Raw genomic sequence first — 6571 nt, forward strand, 5'->3', positions numbered from 1 at the left:
TTTCCATAGGAGTGTAATTGAGTTCATAACCAACTAGGGTCCTACTGATATAGTAGATGGCTCTCTCTCTACTATAATCATCATGTTGTGCTAGAAGTGCCCCTAGAGCAGTAGGTGTTGCTGATATATAAAAGATCAAGGGACGACTAGGAACTGGTGGAACCAAGATAGGGGGATTGGTGAGATACTGCTTGAGCTGATCGAAGCTGCGCTGACATAAAAGATCCCACTTGAAGTTCTCATTCTTCTTTAGCAAGTGTGAAAATGGTGTACACTTATCTGCAAGTTGGGAGATGAAGCACCGGATAGATTGAAGTTTTCCCTGAAGAGAACGAAGCTGTCGCAGTGTCTGGGGAGGAGGCATGTCTAAGATAGCCTTGACCTTTTTGGGGTCGATCTCTATACCTTGTTTAGAAACTATGAAGCCTAGACGCTTGCCAGATGTGACCCCAAAGACACACTTCTTGGGATTTAGCATGAGATGATATTGGGCCAACCTATCAAAGACTTTTTCGAGGTCAGCAAGATGATCCATGAAGGTGTGAGACTTGACTAGGATATCGTCTACATAATCTTCCAAAATGCTATGGATAAGATCATGGAAAATGGCTATCATAGCTCTTTGATAGGTAGCCCCAACATTCTTTAGGCCAAAAGGCATCATGGTGTAGCAAAAGGTTCCCCAAGGGGTAGTGAATGCTATCTTATGTTGGTCCTCTTCTGCAATATTGATCTGATTATACCCAAAAAATCCATCCATAAGGGACATAATTTCATGTCTAGCTGTAAGATCTACAATCATATCTATGTTGGGCAAGGGAAAATCATCCTTTGGACAAGCTTTGTTAAGATCTCTAAAATCAGTGCAGATTCTGATGTCATCGGAAGGCTTAGTGACAGGTACCATATTGGAGATCCATTCTGAGTAGTCGATAGGTTGGATAACCTTAGCAACTAACATTCTTTCTAGTTCAGCTTTGACTAGTAATGCCACCTCGGGGTGCATTTTTCTAAGCTTTTGTTTGACGGGCTTGATCTTTGGATCGACTGCAAGATGATGAACTACAAGCTTTAGATCAAGTCCTGGCATGTCCTGATATGACCATGCAAATCGGCCAATGTTCTCTCGTAAAACCTCAAAGAGGAGGTCAGCTTGGTCTTGTGATAGGGATGCAGCAATGCGAACAATTCTAGGGATCTTTGAAGAACCAATGTTGACTTCTCTAGTATCCTCTATTAGAATAGAAGACACCTCTGGTTGATTATCTTGAGGAGGCAATACTAAATCCTCATGTTCTACTTGTGGCTCTAGATTTTCTTGCTGAGGGGTTCTCTTCGCTACCTTAGCTAGTCCCAGATTTACCTTAGTTCCAATTTTGGGTGTATCGAAACTAGGTTGGGGATTTTCTCCAAAATACCCCTTGGGATCTAGCTTGTAGATGTAGGCAAAATCTGGCTTTGTCTTCTTAGGAGGAGTTTCAGCTCCCATGAATCTTAGAAGTGCTTCTTCTAATGTGAACTCATCAATATGTATGACACTTGGTTGGTCCCAATCTATGAGTTGTGGATGAGCGAGTGGTAGGTCAATGAGATGGATGGATAGTTCTCGGAGAATAGAGTCTCCTAGGAAGATTTGGTCTGGGATATCGTCGTAGGCTCTCTTTTCAACTTCCTCAGGAATGTCTTCGATTTCGACAAGGTCGCAGTGAATGTTTGAAAAAGCGTGACCGTTCTCGTTGGTGCCCCCAGTTGTGGGTATGCCAAAGCCAAGACTTGACTTCATTTCCCAATCATGTGCTTCGATGGGACATTGCATGCCCCTTTCTTCTGGTCCTAGTCCACCTCCTTGATAGTTCCATTTTTCAGTGATGAGCTTATGTTGTTGGGGATACTTCTGGCTGAAGTGATCAAGGCATGCTTAATTTCTTGGAGGTGCATCCTTATGTAACCAATTGTTGATATCTGGAGTGAGCTCCTCATAAAGAGGGGTTTTTTAGGACACAAAGGTGGTTGGGCCAAACTGTTTGTATCGAGGAGGTGGAATCTCCTTAGCTTTGTGATATGTTGGCCATCCATGGGTATGTGGATCAAGTGGGATTGATCCAACAGCAAATGCATCTGATAGACTATATTCTCCACAACCTCTATTGTTGATCTTTACAGTAGATAGGGTGGAGGCGAGGATGGTTTCTGCATCATTACAAGTGTGGGATGAGCTAGCGATGGCTGTGCCGATGTCTATTCCAAGGCAATGGTTTGTATATGAAGCTTCAACTGCATTGCAGTAAGCAAAGGGTTCTGGATCGACATGGATGGTTACCTCAGTGCCCTGATGTGGAAATTTGATGCACTGATGGTAGGTGGATGGAACGGCCTTCATAGCATGAATCCATGGGCGATCGAGGAGGATGTTAAATGGTAGGTTTAGATCAACAACATGGAAAACTGTCTCTTGAATGACCGACCCAACCTTGATTGGTAGCAAAATAGTCCCTTTTGTGGTCCTTTCCAAGTTGTCATAAGCTTTGATGGTGATAACCTCACTGATCATATCTGCCTCAGTATACCCAGCTTGTTTTATGAATTTTAGGGTGCAAATTTTCAAGGCTGATCCATTATCTATCATTACTCTTTTTACGGAAAAATTGGATACCATGATGGCTATGCGAAGCGGAAGGGTGTGATCTGGCTCAACCATGGGTATGTCGGTGGGTTTGAAAGATAGGGCACATAAGGATGAAAGGTGTCCAACAAGATTATGAAAATCAGTAGCATTGATATCAGAAGGGACACGGGATTCTATGAGAACACTGTCAAGGATGTCTTTGTACACAGGACTAGTGCGGAGAAGGTCTAAAATGGATATTTGGGCTGGCATGTTCCCAAGGTGTTCCAAGATATTGTACCTACTTTTTGATGGAGATGATGGTGCTGATGAAATTGGTGGGCCTGCGATGTTAAATTGCGCTCTTCGAGTGGTGACCGCACACTCATTGTCTGGTCCTCGGATATTGATAACATTGACAGAAGGCTCTTTCTCAAATATACAACCTATAAGGCTACCATAGTCTATATAGGATGAAGTGTGGTCATTGTTCTTCCCATGCTGTTGGTTTGGCTGGCAGTTGTTGGTGTTGTTTTGGATAGGTGCTTTTCCAGGATTTTGGTTGTTGTGTTGAGGAAAAGCATTTTGATAAATCTGTAAGCCTGCATTGGGAGAGGTTTGGGCACCAACAGTGATTTCCTTCCGATCAATGAGGTCTTGCACATAGTCTTTCAGTTTCATGCATCTGAGTGTGGTGTGACCGTTTACCCTATGGAACTTGCAATACTCATTGTCCTTGTACCATGTAGCTTTGGATTGGCTTGGATCAATTTGCTGGGTAGGAGGAAATTTGATGAGGTTTTCCTTAGCCAATTTCTCAAAAATAACATCCAATGGCTCACCAAGGGGTGTGTAGTTTCTAGGTGCAGGTTGGAATCTGGGCTTTTGCCCTGCAGCTACATTGATGGCATTAGCTTGATTGTTAGACCCTTGAAAGTTGGGTCTTGTATTGTGGTTTTGATAGCTTTGGTTATTTCATTGTTGGTAATTGATAGCTTGTTGGTTGTTTATTTGATATGGTGGGTTAGACTAGTTTTGAGAAGGACCAACGATATTCACATGTCTGGTGTTAGTAACCCCATCTGTTGCAACATGCTTGTTTTTGTTTCAATACCTAGAGTTGTCATTGGAATGTGATCGATTTTGGTTGGCCTCTTTGTAAATCTTTACCACACCATCTTTGATGAGTCCTTGCTCAAGGATCATTCCTTTCTCTTTGATATCCTTATAGGTCTGCAAACAGTTCATGGTCATGTGGTGGGCCAAGCTGGGATGTGCATTATCAATAAACATTATCACCACATGGCGTTCTGGCAAGGTGTAGGATATGCGAGTGGTAAGGGTTTGCCATCTTTGCAAGTATTCGACAAGGCTTTCTCCACCTTTTTGGTTAGTGTGGACAAGATCAACTATTGATAGCTCTGTTTCAACAAGATGGGCATATTGGGCTACAAATGCCTCAGATAATTCAGCAAAGTTTTTAATTGTGCCATAGGGGATTCTATAAAACCATTCAAAAGCTGGTCCAGCCAAGCTTTTGGGAAAAAGGCGCAAGAGGAAGACATCATTGTATGCCACGTCCTAGCAATGCATGTAAAATTCTTTGATATGTGTGACAGGGTCTCCTTTTCCTCTGAATTTGTCAAATTTAGGTACCTCAAAGTGTTTGGGAAATGGTGTCGTGGTAATGGCTCTGTCAAATGGGTAAGGACACACATTCTCAAACTTGAATGTCTTTGGATCATTCCCTTCTTGGATGGTTTTCAGAGCTGTCTTCATTTGCTCCCACTCTAAATTGATAGGTGATGGTTGGGGTGCCCCAATGTAGGAGTGCCTTGAGGTAGGTATGTTCTGGATGGGGCCACTGAATATGGATGGCTGTGAGGGATTTTTTGATAGGGTTTGTACATTGTTTGGGCAGCTGCATGGTGGATGATGGGTTGTTGAGGGGGAGGTGGTGCATATTGCTGCATGTGCTGCGAGGCTTGATGTTGATATGGGATTTGAGGTTGGGATTGAGGAACATAAGCTAGCTGTGGGATAAATGGATTTCTTTGTGGAGGTAAGGTATAAGATGGTTGTGAGGCATGGGGAAAGGATCAGAGGGCTTGTGGGGTTTGACCAATATATGTGGGTTGTGCCCCCATTTGGGATGGTATCTACAAATAATTGGTGGTTGGTTGGGGTGGTGGATTACCTCCTAGAAGTGGCATTGAAAATTAGTTGGTAATTGGAGGTAATGGATTAGTTGGTGGTGGAGGTGGTGGGAATTGAAATCTTGGGAATGGAACTGATGGGGTTTGATAGCTTTGTGGCTGGATTTGGAAGCTTGGTAGAGTGGTGGCGGGAGCTGGGGTCACTTGGAAGCTTGGTAGAAGATTGGCAGTAGCTTGTGGGTTTTGATAGCTTTGTGGAGTGAAGGTAGTAGCTTGTGGATTTGTGGCTGGTGGTATTGAGCTCCCAAGACTTAATGGAAATGATGGGATTGTACTTTGGGCTGTGGTGAACAAGCTGGGGGTGATGAAAGGTTGATTACTTGGCCCCATGGGTGGCATCCCTATTGTATATTGATGAGGTTGGCCAAAGATGCTAGCACTGATTTGGGAGATGGGTGGATTTGGAAGGCTGGGTTGGGGAGCAGCAGCAATAGTGAAGGGGGTGAACAGTGAGGTGTTTTGAGTAAAGGGGGTTTGGAGCGGAGAGGTATGAACCAAGGATGGAGTGGTGGTGGCTAGGTTGGCTTGCGGCATGGAGATTTCTACTTGGGTGGATGATGGTATGTTTGGGTCTCTTGGGTCATATGGATTGGATGGAGGCTCTTCTTTTGGAATATATTGAGGATAATTTGGATCATAAGAGCCTATGGGTGGTGGCAGCTGCCCAAACAATGGGTGAGATGGATCTGATAATGGAGGGGGTCTTCCAAAGTCAAAGGTTCCTACATTGTCCCTTCGAAAATTAGCCATGATTGTCTCTTTGTTTTTGTCTATAATGGCGTTTACCAATACTACATTTCCTAGTTGGTTCATGAAAGCTTCAATGTCAGTAGGTGATGGCATAGCTTGCTCTGGGCTGAAGGATGGCTGAGTGCTCAAGGGGGGTGAGGTTGTTCGATCCAAATGATAGGGCTCCATTGTTTCTTTCTTCTTGGCTAGGCGAGTGATGGGTGGCTTGAAAAATGCTCCTAGGGATGAGATGCAATAATGCTGATGGATACAAAAGGGGGAAGGCTTTTCTATGCAAATGATTTCCTAGGTTGAGGCAAAGCTATATGACAAAACCTAAGGAGGATTGGGTTGGGGATTCTAACTTCAAAGATATGTTGCCAAAGTGCAAAAGGTCTGCTTTCCTATGTGCAAGCTTGGTGGTGATTGTGTCAACTTAAGGATAGACTGATGATCCTTTAGGAAGAACACAAGATTGACCACTTGTAGATCCCACCCTTTAGCTCAAGGTGATGAGGGATAACAAGTGACAAAGCTAGATTACCCTAGACAAAGCTCTGTCAAAGGGATAACCTTGGTGAGATTGGTGGATTTGGAAGATTTTAGGAATGGAAAACTTTTAGCAAGGTGACAACAATTTTGAAAGCTTAGATGTGCAGATTTTCGATTACTAGCTAGATGGTATGATTCTAAATGAGGTGGATGAGCTAATAATGCTTAAGGGGGTAATCTAAGATGGCTGGCTTTTCTACAAAGATGACTCTAAAGTGAAGCTTATCCAAGAAGATGTGGAGAAACAAGGGTGTCTAATTATAGAAATCATGCCTAGTTGGTAAGGCATAAGCAGGATTAACTCCTAGATGTTGACTAAATTTGATGGTGCACTCTAACCAGGCCTCTTGAAGTGCTTCGTCGGTAGCTTTGTCCTCTACTTTGTGGAGTTTGGCAATTCATGGGCTTGGTGTTATTTCTTTTCTCTTGGCTGAAAGTTCTTGGTATGCTAGAGATGGCTTGAGTTTGA

The sequence above is a fragment of the Cupressus sempervirens genome, chromosome 4 (genome assembly GCF_028749045.1).
Source record: "Cupressus sempervirens isolate cs-2001-9-10 chromosome 4, ASM2874904v1, whole genome shotgun sequence".
Taxonomy (NCBI): Eukaryota; Viridiplantae; Streptophyta; class Pinopsida; order Cupressales; family Cupressaceae; genus Cupressus; species Cupressus sempervirens.